The following is a 14,940-nucleotide window of genomic DNA, read 5'->3' as shown; positions in this document are numbered from 1 at the left end:
TTGATTGTGACACACTATTCTATTGGGAGAAAAAATTAAACACGTGAATTATGCATCACAAGAACATTATAATAAAAGAAAAGACTCAGACTGACAGTAAAGACAGAGACTGTATGTGTGATTAGGTTTAAGGTGGACAGACTGAAGTGGTGGTGCAGCCGTGGCTGTTCTCTGGCCAGTGAGAGCTTCCACTTTATGTGTGACTCAGCAGCTGCAAAGAGAAAACTGCTGTGAGACAACAGGAGGACTTTAAATGGGAACTACTACTACTGTGTGCTTCAGTCCCAAGAGTACACTGAGAGGTGCTGCAAACACTAGAGGACCCTAGAGACACACTCTGTTTACACCGCCTCATTTTGCTCTAATTTGATATGGTATGCATATCATTTATATGGTGGCAGCAGGAGGGTGGGCTCTGGGAACCACACAGACAACGGTGTTTAATATGAATAACCTCAGCAACCCGAAGAAAATCCAAAATGAATATATGGAGGAGCTGGCCTAGTTCGATACCATGATAATTGCTCTGTTACTGTTACCAAGGTGAATATCTAGACAGCGAAAGCACTTGATGTGGCTCTTTGGCAGCCATTTTCCCAGTGGGCTCTGGGAGAACTGTAGCACACATGTAATTCACATTATGTGATGCTTGGAATAATAAAAGAAAGACCACACACCACACACAGTGGAATTTAAAACAACATGCAAAAGCTTCATCAAGCCCCTGCTTAAATATGGAGGCGCGTGTTTCATACAGCACAGCATGTGTGTTCAGGAGCGTGCTCAGACACAACCATAACACATGCTAAAGTTTTATAGCTATTTTTTATCAAGATAGGTGTCCCAGTGGCAATTTCACAAAAATTCGTAAAATTTTACGAAAAATTTAATCTTAAGCCTAAAGTGTATTTTCAAAATTCAAAAAGTCAAGGACTGACAATACAATTTTGACAATTAAGTCACAGTTTTTTATATTTCTCAGTATTTTTCTTTTTTCTTCAGAATATGGGGGACTATTAGAGCTATGTGAAAAAAAACTGAGTTTCTGAAATTAATACATTATGAGAAGAAAATGAGAGCTCTCAATTTGATTTCTGAATCTGAGACTAATTCTAAGTAATGTCTTAGAATTGAAATTTATTTCTGAAATCCCAGAATCATGTCAGAAAACACAAAATTTGGAATTCAAACTTCAATTATGAATTTAACTCGAGACATTTTCCAAGAGCCAGCAAACCAGCTCCAGACAGCAATACTCTCCTACTACTATAGCAAACATCACTACAACAGCATATCTTAGCAAACTAGAAAGTAATTTGAATGTCCATGGGCAAGTCATTTAACGTTACCTGACACACAATGGCTGGAATAGTGTTGTGTGTCTCGGTCCAAGCAACTTGTTTGTTTCCTATTTACAGAGCCAGGGCTGTGTACAAACTCCGGAGTTTTTTTCGGCGCACAGACTGAACAGACAGCTAGCGGACCATGAGGAGATATTCGCTGAATTTGACAAAAAGACATGAATTGGATTAGAATCGCTCACACCCCACCTTTAAATCTAATCAGGAATTTAAAGCAATGCCATGAATTAACTAATAAAAGTCAGTATTTTGAGAAAAAAAAACCCTCACACTCAATCCTCAGAATTCTAAATTCTGACATTAAACTTAGAACTGACTTTAGTCTCAGGAGTCACAGTTTTACACAGAACCCTTACTTTTTGCTTATAACACCAGGTTTAATCCTAACCATTTGATTAATCTTATTAATGAATTGGCTCTAACTGTCTTCCATAGAATGGTGCAGCCTGGCTTCTTATTGAGGAGCTAATTGTGTCAAAATAGTAGCTGTGCCAGGTTTAGTTGTGTGCACCTACAGCTCACTGAATGTAAGGAAACCAAATGTAGCAGCAGCACCTCTACACTGAGCTCTTTCCGGCTCAGTGGGTGCAGTTTAAACAGACTTCGGCAATGCTCTCCAGTCCCTTGCCAGTAGTAGTAGTGCTGCACTAATCCAATACAAACAGGTCATTACACTGTGCTAAATGTTTTCTCTTCATTCACTGAGTGGCTCATTCTTCTAAACTGCTTCAATAACTACTAAAACTTCCACTCCTCCAATGTTTTAATTCCAAACCTATTAGGACCAGATGTGCATAATTTCATTAGCTCAATATGTTTTGCACAGTTGTAAACTTATGGATGACCACAGGATGGGTTTCTAAAGAGTATCAACTCAGAGTTCAGCAGGTGAAGCTCTCTGCTTGAGGCAGTACGAGAAGTCTCTGAGATCATCAAATAGGTTTGACGCAACTATCAGGATGATTTACGTGTCTTGATAATTTCTTACAGGCAACACAAGAAAAAAAATCCCTAACAAAAACAGAACAATCAGAAATCTGCCTGTGGTGTTTTAGATTTGATAGCTTCTTGGCAAGCATCGTCTTTGAGCAGCAAACACACAGACAGGCACTGACTCTGCAACCGCAGACTGGTGGGAGCTGGGTCTGACGGAATAATGCAATCTGATTTCACATGGCAAGTAATAATGGAGAACAGTGAGCAGCCATGATATGACGGCGAGAAGAAGGCTTCACAACAGACAGAGAGGGGAAACAATAGCCCTTGGTGTAAAGTGCAGGAACTTAGATTTCTCCCAGCAGTGCTGTTCCATCTACGCCTCACACTGGCAGCAGCCCAGTCAAACATGCCTTTGTGCTGACGTGGGAGAGCTATGGGAACATGTTTTCTTCTTTTTTCCTGGCCAAGGCACTGGCTTGGGATGTTGAGCTGAGCTGGTGGGGGTTACTCAAATATCTTCAGTGATGCAAACGATCCTTTAATGATGCAGCGAGAAAAAAATCTATGTGAGAGATGGGGATTTGCAGCTTTTTATTTATCTCTTTAAAGGAGGATATATGCTTTTCTTTTAAACCACACTTCTGCTATGTTTCATAAGAATCAAAAATGATGCAGTTTTAGCACCTTAAGGGGCTGCTGGATTGTCTTCAGGAGAAATCCATCTATGATCACACAAAGAGATCACTCCATCACATCCTACTCCAAGTGCAATTTCATGAATCATTAACCCATAAGTGCTTGGTTACTTTTGAACACAAGCAGTTTCTTATGTCACCAGCATGGTAATTAGCTTGATACCAACTTCACCAACATAAAACATGATTACTACAGGTTCAGAGGAAACCTGGAGGAGCTATCTGGATGGTACAGTTCAAGTCAAGTCAAGTGACTTTTATTTATATAGCCCAGTATCACAAATTATAATTTGCCTCAGGGGGCTTTATAATCTGTAGAGCATACGGCATCCTCTATCCTTAGACCCTCGATTCATACAGTTCAGAATGGAAAGCATGAAGGGGGGACCGGCAGGGTCACATGAAGGGACCCTGTTGCCGTGTGGGAAATCCACTGTGGCTGGGAACCCTGAGGGACTCATTATGTTGAGATCCCCAAAACAGCCTTGCTCAGATGTTGGCCTTGTTACAGTATATAATAATCATTTTGTCCAACATTATGACTTAACTTTTTTTTAAGTACTTCAGTGGTTTAATTAAGTCTTGCTTAATTCATTTTAATGTACTTAATGCATTGTGCATAGTTTTTATTGTTATAAATTGTGGATGCTTTAACCAAAAAAGGGAGAGTTGACAGGAAGTAAACAGACATCACGTGCAGTTTGTAAAATGGATATAAGTCACACTACATTGTGCAAGTACAGAATAATGGATTTACTAAGTGTGAAGCGGAGGCAACTTAAGAATAGGGAACCAGGGTGGGTTAATAAGTGTCAAACTACTAGTGAATTAGTTATGAGCCAGATCTCACACTTTAGGATGGGAAACATATTCTGAGTTAGAAAGACTTAATTTAGACTTATTTGGACACCATTAACACTTGTAGTTTTGTGTTTTGTTACATAAGAATAGACCATATTTATTAAGTGTTATTAAGGGATAATGACTATTCATGTGGCGCTACCACCTTATAAGGCCCATACTCAGCAAAGCATATTAAGATCGTAATTCAACAACTTCCTTACTTACTATCAATAAGCAGTAATTAGGTGGTTATTAAGGGAAAACTCTTTAATTAATGCCTGTCGTTAATGGCCTAGTAGTTGAAGAATATGATCATGCAGAACAAGGCATTAATAGGTGCTTTATGACTAATGACTAATAAAGAGCCAACATGCTACTAATATGCATGCTAATAAACAACTAGTTAGTGGTGAATATGTATACCCTAATATAAACTGTTACCAACATCACTAATGTGACTTTTGATTAAAAATGGATAAAAGTTATTGCAGTTTTGCCTGTAATGCATAACAGTGGAAAACACTTTACTGCACTGAACATCAATTTGATTCTTTTGTATGTCATTTTGCATACATGTAACATGATATACTGTATATCAATAGCGTAAAAATATTCTTATTCACATTTTGATATTGATTTCAATAATTTCCTAGCCCTAGTGTGATGATAGCATTGGCTGGATTTTTTTGTGTACATTTATTTATAAGCAACATTATTAACATTATTATGCCATTAAAAGGCATACTTACAGAAGTAAAATAAATGGAAGATTAAAAATGACTTGATAACAATGGACAGGTATTCTCTGGATGCGGGTATCAGCTGATCTCTAAAAACACCACTGCATGCAAAGTCTTTAAAGATTCAGTCAAAATCAGAAGTTGGAAGCAAGACAAAAAAACAACACACACTACACACAAAACACTATGCTAAATTCTCTATTTGGAAAAATTTGAATGTCTTATTCTACATAGTAAGAGCAGACTATAAACATTGCACAGTCCATTGGTCAGTGAGATCTCAACTGGAAACTTCAACTTTTGACTAATGTTACGGTTTGTTGATAAATGTCTCAATCACTGACCTATTAAACTGACTTTTTATGTTAAAAAAACAGGACAAAATGATTCATTTTCTAAATGTATTATTATTTTGCCCTTACATACTGTAGAGAATTAGCTATCGAGGTCAAAATGTCTTTTGTCATTTAATTCCTCTCTTTATACTGATAGGCAAAGAAAATAATGAACCTGATCTTCAATCCTATTATTCGATATTTCAGAGGACAATGTGATATAAGGAGGAGAAATAAAGGCTGGCACTTCGAATGAAGTGGCATTTAAGGCTGACTGAGTCACTGTAGGGTTTACATTTTTGGACACCCCTCCTCCCCCTCGCAATAAGTAGGGGATTGCCATGCATGGGAAAAGAAAGGCAAGGCTCTACTTTACAGAACAAAAGGCTCTGCGTGTAAAACTGCGCATGAGTGCTGCCGCCATGCACGTGTTGGGAAAGCGAAGCGATGCCAGTGAACGAGAATGGGTTTTCATTTCAGCGCCTTTAAAATGACTATGATTAGATATTACCACGACACCTAAACCTCCTCTTCTCATCAAGCACTCAAAATCATCTGCAGCACGGATCCATGAAATCCAGTTATTACAATGTTATAATTTCAAAGAAATACAAGCAACAACGACACATCATGTGAGAAACGAGGATGGAGGGTGATGCTGCGATCCCCTCTGTGCCATCATCGTGTTGCATCAGCACAGACAATGAGGCTGTGATGCCATGGATGTCAATGCTGCTCAAAATGCTGTATCACCGCATTAATGGCAGCATCACTCCACTCCCTTATGATTTCAGGCACCTCGTCGCCGAGTCAAACACGTGGCAATCAAATAATAGTATCCCGAAATAAACACATTTATTCTTATTCTTATTCCGCCAAGACATAGCACTACCTCCCTGGACACATTTTCTTGTGCTTCTTTTTATTCCAAGAGAAACACACGTGGAAGATGAAAGCTGAGATGAAGCTTGTCAACCGATTTTTTTCTCATTATAAACTTTGTCCAAAAAGACAAATGAGCTACATTTAAAAAAATATTTAAAAAGGTGTTTTTCCACAAAATATCCTCTTTTAATTTTTATATCGACCTGTGAGACCTTATCACTGGCTTGCTTCACAGCATATATCACCACTACACCACTGACTCCTACCTACATAGCAAGACTGACAGGGACTGGCTAAGCCACTACTGTAGCACCCAGTCAATGCAGGACCGTGCGTAAAGGCGCAGCTGTTTTGATACACCACTTGATTTAAAAATCACCAATGTGTTCTTTTATTTTCGGTAGGTGATGGGAGTTGAGCGTGCTCCCGCTCTTTTTAACATAAGGGGTTAATGATAGTGAAAATATGGGTGCTTAAACGACATCGTCGAGCGATCGAGATGATTCCATTGGCTGTCGGAGCAAATAAGGCTCGTCCTTACACAGCAAATATTTTGATGATTTAAAAAAAAAAAAAGTGGATTAATGAGGAGTTGTAATAAGCGATGATTTCAGATTGGGAAAGAGCAGAAAACAATGCTGTAGTGCACTGTATAATAATAAAAATAATAATAATAATAATAACAACACGTAATTCTATTCAGCTTCAAACTAATTTGATGAATGATACATGTAGTGAATGAGGGAGGTGTTTAATGACGCTGCAAGTGACAGTTTCTTCTTTAATGGAGCATTTTTCCTCATAAAAGTAGCGGCATGCCTGACCCTCCTCTGGGATCATCAACGCATCTACTTTGCAAAAACAGAGAAAAGGGAGCGCACACGGCGTACTGACTCAAAGCATAACAGGATGTGGTACAGAGTTGAGTTTCACTCCTGAACCTGCGTTCACACCCCAACACATTACACCAATCAATATTCGCACCACCGCCAAGCTTTCAAGATTCATGCATGCGGTTTTTCAGTTTTTTCTGTAAGTGACTTTTTCCATATATCACTGTGAGGACTCTCCTGGCTGTAGCCCACCGCTACGCCACTTATGCAAGTTTGCAACTCGATTATGAGATCATCAACATTAGACTGAGATTGACAAACGGGGAATTTACAGAAATAACACAGCGAGATATTGGTCAGAGAGGCAGAAAAGACGCCAAGAAACATGCCAGCTCACCTTTTACTTTCTATTCTGCTCGTATTCCAGCCCTTTTGTCCGTTTCCCACATAAGTTCTTTCACATGATGACTCGCTTTGTCGTTTCCTCAAAGCCTCCAGATAGGTGACTTCTTCTCCCGTCGCTGCAACTCGGTTATTTCTCACTTACAAAAAAAACAACGTATGTGATTCTACGGTCTGTTGTTGCCGCTTTGTGTGCGTGTATGCGCTGCGCGCGCGCGTGTGTATGTGTGCGTGGTGATCCAGGGCGGCGTGCAGCTCCGTCTCCGCTGTTTGTTACACTCGACTGGAACGCCTACTCTCAGTCGCTACATTGTTGACATTCGGCCGCTGACGTCAACTCTATCCCCTCATTCACAACATCGTTAGCGCGGTGCGGCTTTGCGTTGGTGCCGGTGGGAAGCGCGCGCATACTCTCTCGAATGTGCGCAGCGGAGCTTGGAGAATCGCACTACTGGCTGCTAGCTCAAATCCCTCCCCTCGTGCTCGCTGGTTCGGTGGCTTAGCACCCCCCATTCCCTCCTTCTCCTCCCGGTGCACACAGCGGGAATATGAGGTGGATAGACGACACAAGGCATTTTTCACAAGCTGCAGACGCAAACGTGAACACAATTTAGTCCAGTCAGTGCTTACTTATTTTTTTAAAGTCAAACCACCTTAACATTTATTTCCGTCAAAGTAAGATTTTTTTTTTCTGAGAGAGAGAGAATTGTACTGAAGAAAGTCGTGCCACTCGGGCACCAAAATAAAGTATCCCAACTCAAAAAGAAAATGCTTGAAATAGGTTGAACTGATTTGTGATTTGTCTCAAACGGTTGTCACCTATTTTAAGAAAAACGTACTTTAAGACATAAAATAATGTTTGTTTTCTATTCATGTTTTAAATGCATAGTTTTGTGTGTAAGATGATTTGGATAGCTACACTCAAAACTAACCTATCAAACAGAACCGTAATCCTTTTAAGACAGAGCATTCAAAACAGAGAGGAACATGTGCATAGCTCCTCATATTTGTTTACAGGTGCTGAATCAAATTACTCAAACTGAAGGCAGAAGTCAGACAAAACCTTTTTGCTATCCAAAACGTTTTTGGTCCACTAATTATATCACCATTATTATCTTCAATCTTTATTTTGTCCTTAGGCCACTTCTTATCTTTTCCATTTAGCAGTTTCTATGACAACTGTTTCCTTTTTGGGTAATTTATGACTTATGTGTTTTAATACATTTTTGGGGTTTTAATTGATTCAGCATGTTTTTTATTTCTTTTCTATTTTCTCAGAGGGACACCTTGTCACCTTGGTAAGTATCAGTGCTATCCAGTGCTGTTGTGATTGGTCCATGTCTGTGTGATTATTGTGTTTCTGTCTACGTATTTTGCTTAATTTGCTCTGTGGTGTTCACTTGCCTGATGAAGAAATTAGCTTGTGGTAATTTCATTAAAGTACCCCTCCACTCAAAAATTAGTTTTTGTTATGTTTATGTCCCCTAAAATGTCAGTCCTTAACTTTACTGACTTGTATCTGTGCAAAGTTTGTCACATTCCTCTACTCAAGGGGGAAATGTACACTTCCCTAAACTCTGAGATTCAAACGTTCTCCGGGCAAGCTAGAGTTGGGGCGTCACAAATTCGAAGGCCAATTGCAATGCCACCGGAAAAGAAGCCTGAAACCTCCAGCGTAGACTTGTCAGTACAGAGACAGAGAGTTTGCACTAAGTTAGGGTCGTGAAAGTTTTGACAGCAAACATGGTAGAGTGTGCAGTTTTTGGATGTAAACCGGACCCTGGAGCTTCCTTCCACTATCTACTGTACTAACGTTATGTATTAACAATTTAAATGCACTGTAACATCGTAGCAGATATTATTGAATATTTCACGACCACTAACGCTGTGTCAGCCACTGCCAGTTACAAGCTAACAAGCTAAAAAACAACATAAACAACTAAAAGATGCTAACTACACTTACCATACTGATACTTCTGCTAGTCGCTGATTTTGGTTCACAACAGACTCATCATCTGGGTCTGACTGAGGCTCAAACATGTATAGCTGAATCTCTCCGATGTTTCCTCTAACTCCAGCCATCTTTACACGCACCGGCACTGGTCAACCTAACGCGCAGCGGTGGTGGGTGGGGCATTCAGAGATCCAGAATTTCTCAATGAGGGAGAAAGAGTAGATGTGCTTCCAGCCCCTTCTCAGAATTAAAAAAAAAACTTTTTATGTGGGATAACCATATTAAACAAAATATTAATCATAGCAGAGTATTTTTACATATTATAAAACGTGTCTTGAGGGGAACTTTAAACAAAATGTTGTTCAGGAATATGCACAATGTGAGTGCAATACACACCAAAATAATACAATTACCAAACCCAGTTGAGCTACAGTAAACCTTGGAGGTTTGGGGCCTCAAGGTGTCTGGGGCCGTGGGGCAGTTACCAGCTTTGCCCAGTTGGTAATTCAGCCTTGATGACGAACGGTATTTCTTGGCTATAAAAGGTTACTAACCAAAAAGGTTTGATACCAATGGTGAAGTGTATGGCACACTACATTTTGGAAGGACATTGATCAAAAAACGTTTATTTCCCTATGTTTTGGGGATATGAATGCTAAAGTCACTTTAAACTATAAAGTATTAAGTCCCACAAATACTTTACAGGGTTCTATAAAAATATCATATTGCTATAACACTATCATATTGTAAGATGGATGCTCAGACTAAGTGATTGTACTTGGTGAGAAAACCAGTTGTGTGGGGGCTATTTAATTAAAGTTTTCAGAAGTGAAAACAGACCAAAGCAAACAAACAGAAATGCAAATGCATCATGCTAAATGAGCGGAGCAAGGCGGTGGGAGGGAGGTAAGCTGGAAAACGCTTTTCCACTTAAATATCAGTCATGTGAGAGAGGCAAGGTTTTGTTTCTGGAAGGAGCTCACATCCTATTTGGACAAGCGAACACTCACTGGAGATGTTTTAATTCCTAATGTAAAAACTACCCCTAGGGAGTTTGCATGTAATTATGAATTATCACAGTACAGCAGACAGCCCCTTCTTCATAGCAGCCGTCACTTTTCACTGGATATTCCATGAGTGGCATTCAAAGAACAGCTCCCTGTGCTGCTGCATGCATTAAACCGGCGATTTGAGATGGTGCTGCTGCTGACATCAAAACAACACCACCAACAGGCGTTTGTTATTGGTGTGGAGAAGGCATCAAAGTAAGTGAGATTCAGATAATTTAGAGAATTGTGCATACTGTATGCAAGGGGAAAGTGATGAGGCCATTTTATGATGATGAGTAGGGAAACTTGAATTATTGAATTAATTATTCTTCTATAAACCTTAAACAATTAAATTGAAGAGTATGAATGAATGAAGAAATACAGTAGCAGAAGAAACATAGACAGCAAGACAGCTAACACTATGTGGGCTCCCTTTGTATAATGCAGGACAAACACATCATTGAGTGTGCAGGAGCTGCCAATGACTTAGCAGCTGTGAAAATAACATCAACGAAAATTAGTTGAAATCAGTGCTAATGTTAGCAAGCTAGGCTAACTAGCTTCCACTTCCACAATTTAACAGCACAGTGGGTCCTGTTGTTGTATTGTAACTACAAAAAAACACTCTTAAGACTTGGTCTCCAGTTTTGCGTAACTTTACTGGCATTAAAGTGGAATTAACATGGCAATGTTCTGGGGTTCTTTTCAGTAACTTTTTAGTACTAACATGGCTCTCGACCCTTCTCAGTCTTGTGTCACATCCTTACATATAACAGTGTTTTATGCTCTTCTGAAAAATCAAAAAATCTGCTAAATAGCTGCATTATCATTATAGTTAATATGTCCTTATGCAAAAGTGTGGATAATTCATAGTTCAGACGGACTTTAAACATGCTGCTTCTCGACAGGCTCTGTAAACATGTTTTAAAACAGATAGTGGAGCCATTTGCTTTTTCCAAATGGCACTTTTTTATGTATAAAGTCAGTTTACTTCTAAGAACTCAGATGACACGCACAGATTATATTGCAGCCTGCACATACTGTTACTGTGATTCATATGCATTACTCATAATTTAACAAATGTGACAGTGGAAAATCAGAGATACCCTGAAGTAAGGAGCTAAATGCCAAATAAAAAATACAGCACTAGGAGGAGAATTGTAATCTGTCAAGGGGTGATTTTGGGGTCCAGAGACACAGTTTGACAATCCAGCAGCTAATCCCCCAGATTAGTGAAGGTATTCATATTCATATTCACCCACACAGAAACCTTTGGGACATCTGAGGGTTTTTAATTCTGAAACCTAAAGAGCTCCAAAGCTGGGCCGGGGGGCCTTCAGCAGGCAAGAGCGGCCCTGTGTCTAATGGGTCTGGGAGACGAGCCTCGACCCCTTTGTCTCAGCACAGTGCATTCATAGTCAACATCTTGCTCCTGCTCCCAATCCACTAAATGCATAAGGAGAATTTAATCACAGAGTATAGACTCCCTGCACACACACACATGCATAGACAGCGAGCAGTGGCATTCCTGCACTCAATGACCTCTCCTCGAGGTTTCAAGAAAGGCGGCTGACTGAAGTTGGGTGGTGGAAAAGGGGGAAAGGCGTGGGGGATGAATGGGGTGGTGGTGGGGGGGTGAAAGAGTCTACAGAGCGATGGCATTGGCCTAGCCTTCCTGCCCAGCGCCCACACTGTGGACAAACACTGTGTTCTTATGTCAGGAGGTGTAATTAAACTTAATAAAAACAGCATGTGAAATGTCTGCCATTCCTCCGTGACAGAAAGAGGAAGCTCCATGCAGAGGGAGGCCCGGTCTATGTGGAAATACTGAAACCCTCATCTTAAGGACAAGGCAATGCTGATGATTGTGCAACATGTGTGGAATGTTATTGTTTGGTTGACAGTTGTCAGAAGAAAATGCGTCCTGTCATGCATACATTACTGAGAAGCAACTGATACATGTAGCATGTCCATTCAACTCACGTGTTAATTACTTTTTAACCAACTGTGGAGGTGTGCTTGTCCTGCTCTCAGACACATTATGTCCAACATGGTTAACATCTGTACTTGACAGGAGACAGATTGAGGTAGTTGGTCTCAAAATATTCCATTTCTAATGGCTTCATTCTAAAGCTATTAGTTACAAATTCAATCTGCTATTGTTTTACAAATTCAATCTACTGTTTTTATCATCACTGCGTGATGAACACCTTAATACAGTTCACACAGGTTTTTTGTATTTATTTTTGTAGTCATTTTTTCACTGTAACATAATCATATTTTAAGATAAATGCACCTCTCTGTACAGTTCATTGCTTGTAATTTATAACTGGTCCCCTACACTTTTATTCATGTGTTGCACTGTCAATTGTTCATGTATATGTTTTTTTATATTACTATGCATGTACAGTTTATCTTACTTTGTATCTTGTACTTTGTAATGGCAACCCTATTGCCAGACAAGAATGTCGATATTGGAAGATTCAGTTCTGCCTCTTGAGTGTTGTCTGTTGTGTGGTCCAGGTCCTACTTGTTTTGGCAGCACCTGCAAGCTGCCAAAACTGACCGTGGTTACAGTTGATAAAAAGGTCAACGTTAATTGAGACATCTGGTCTCCTGCATGAAAGTCAGACATGCTACATACCCATCCACCAACCTTACTTTCTACTTTGCAACATGAAGGGCACATTACTTCCTGCTTTGGCACTAAATGTTGGCACTGGACATAAATTGGTAAGTGTGGAATTGTTTAATATGGACGTAATTCCTAGAATGTTGGACTAATAGTATATAGTATATACAGTATACTATATACTATAGTCATTTATTTTAATGTACTGAATCATCTTTGGCACAAAATGTACTTTGGGATGAATAAAGGTTTATCTTATTATTGGTTAGTAAATAATTTACTAATGCTTTATAGGTCAGTTATGAGACATTAATTAGAACAGCTTTTGCTTGGTTAAGAAAAATCTGTTTGGCTGGTGTTTATCTGAAGGATAAACACCAGCTTTACCTTTTCAGATAGCTCATTAGTTCATCAGGAAGACCCATACATTGGATATTTGCAAACTTACCTTCTGAAAAAGGGTTGCAGAGCATCTGGCCCAAAATCCATTTATTTACAACTTATTAACATTTATAACTGCAGACTTGGTGGCTTATTAGAAACTAATGATAATGTACTGTACTTATATAGCGCCTTTCTAGTCTTTCCTGACTACTCAAAGCGCTTCATAACATCAGCCATACGGATTTTTCACAATATGGCAATAATGTTGTTCTTATTAATGGCTTATTACTGATCTATAAAGCATTTTAAATTCATCAACCATTAATAAAACTATTAGTAACTCATTAACTTTTAAAAATGGGTGCCTTTTTAGAAGTGGAACCAAATAATATCTGTAAATCATGTTAGAATGAAATGTGTTACACAAAAAATCTACACAGTAAAAAAAAATCAAATAAGCTTTACAGGCATGAGTTTTGATTTTGCTAGAGCTAAATTACTGAATACAACACACGAGGGAGAAATAGATAAATAATCACAAGACAACAAATATCTTCATATTAACACTACAATTACTATTCTACTATTTAAAAAAAAACAAAAACAATTCTACGTGGTCTTTGCATTGTGCTTGCTCATGGTGGGATTTGTTGGGTCTCTGTAATTAATATTATAAAGAGTACGGTCTAGACCTGCTCTATAGGAAAAGTGCAACAAGATAACTTCTGTTATGAATTGGCACTATATAAATAAAATTGAATTGAATTGAATCTTACATGGCACAGCCCTTTAGAGCATATATAGACCAACACAAATTGGAAAAATGTAGTGGAACAAAGTAGAACAAAGCCGGAGTTGCGGCATGCATGCACAGTACATATTTTGCTGCTAAGAAAGATATTTAGCTGTTTTCTTCAAAATGTAGGGGCATTATCAAATCAAGTAATCTTATCAAGTAATTTTATTCTATATTTAGGCCCAGAGTCTTGCCTTTTTAAAAGTAAGTATTAAGTAGTAAGTATTTTAAACTTGTTTCCAATACAAATCGACTTATTTCAAGTTTTTGTTTAGAAATTTGTGACAGTATCATGAATGAAGAGACAATTGCAAAAGTGCAGATTGCTGTACAAGAATAAAGAAAAATAACACTTGATTATAGAAAAGTTCTTCAAATAAATTGATTTGTACTGGATTATTTGACTTGTTCAATAAACAAGTCAAACAAAATAAGACTGTTAGGACTATCAGAGAGAAAAAAAGACTAGATAATATGGAGATTTTGCAATGTACTTTTCCACACTGATTTTCCTTTCCCATGCAGACATACAACTCTTCGATGCAGCACTACTGGGACGCACTTGAGTGACAAAGTCAGATAAGTAAACACATACTGCTATGGAGGGACTAGATGAAATATGATCTCTACATCAGTTTTTGTATTCCTTAACACACAAACATTCACATAAACTGCAGCTGTAGTTTATCCAGCTTCTTCAGGAACCTGTCTGCGCAGAGAAAGTTTCATTATTAAAGTGCCCATGAGAGCCATTTGCAACTACAATGTATGACAGGTTTATATAACTCAGATTTCATGACGCTTTTCATCCAATAACAGCAGCACAGTTCAGTTTATCTCCAGAGCAGTTCAGTAAATTTGCACTGTGAACAAAACAGACACATATATAATCCTGCATCTGCTCAAAGCAATGACTCATAGGAAAAGTGTTCAAAGCAATACCAAAAGCTTGAAAAAAAGGCCTGCTCAGAACGAGAGACACGTCGGTCAAAGAGTCATCACTTTGAGAGTGAGGATGACTCATTTCCAAGTGATTCATCTAGGTTTGCGGTCACCCAGATAGGACCGCCAGCCAAAAAGAACTTCCATGAA

At 38.8% G+C, this 14,940-nt stretch overlaps 1 protein-coding gene and 1 long non-coding RNA gene across 3 annotated transcripts in view; one reads left to right on the top strand and one right to left on the bottom strand.

Annotated features, from left to right (window-relative positions):
• Positions 1-7,324, bottom strand: part of bach2b (BTB and CNC homology 1, basic leucine zipper transcription factor 2b) — a 135,199-nt gene extending 127,875 nt beyond the window's left edge. Inside the window, exon 1 of one of the 2 annotated variants that reach the window (XM_044168664.1) lies at positions 7,029-7,324. The gene's annotated coding sequence lies outside the window, so the exon portion shown is untranslated. The remainder of the gene's footprint in view (positions 1-7,028) is intronic. The other variant, XM_044168665.1, reaches the window with a different exon arrangement.
• A 124-nt stretch (positions 7,325-7,448) lies between these two features.
• On the top strand, positions 7,449-12,257 carry LOC122862862. Its single transcript, XR_006374859.1, has 3 exons — positions 7,449-7,586; positions 8,312-8,331; positions 11,818-12,257. It is a non-coding gene; the product is annotated as an uncharacterized LOC122862862 (long non-coding RNA).
• Positions 12,258-14,940: the final 2,683 nt, after the last annotated feature.

This window comes from Siniperca chuatsi, linkage group LG16 (assembly GCF_020085105.1).
Source record: "Siniperca chuatsi isolate FFG_IHB_CAS linkage group LG16, ASM2008510v1, whole genome shotgun sequence".
In the NCBI taxonomy this organism is placed as follows: Eukaryota; Metazoa; Chordata; class Actinopteri; order Centrarchiformes; family Sinipercidae; genus Siniperca; species Siniperca chuatsi.
The sequence above is the reverse complement of the archived record's forward strand: the minus strand, read 5'-3'. Positions and strand labels throughout refer to the sequence as shown.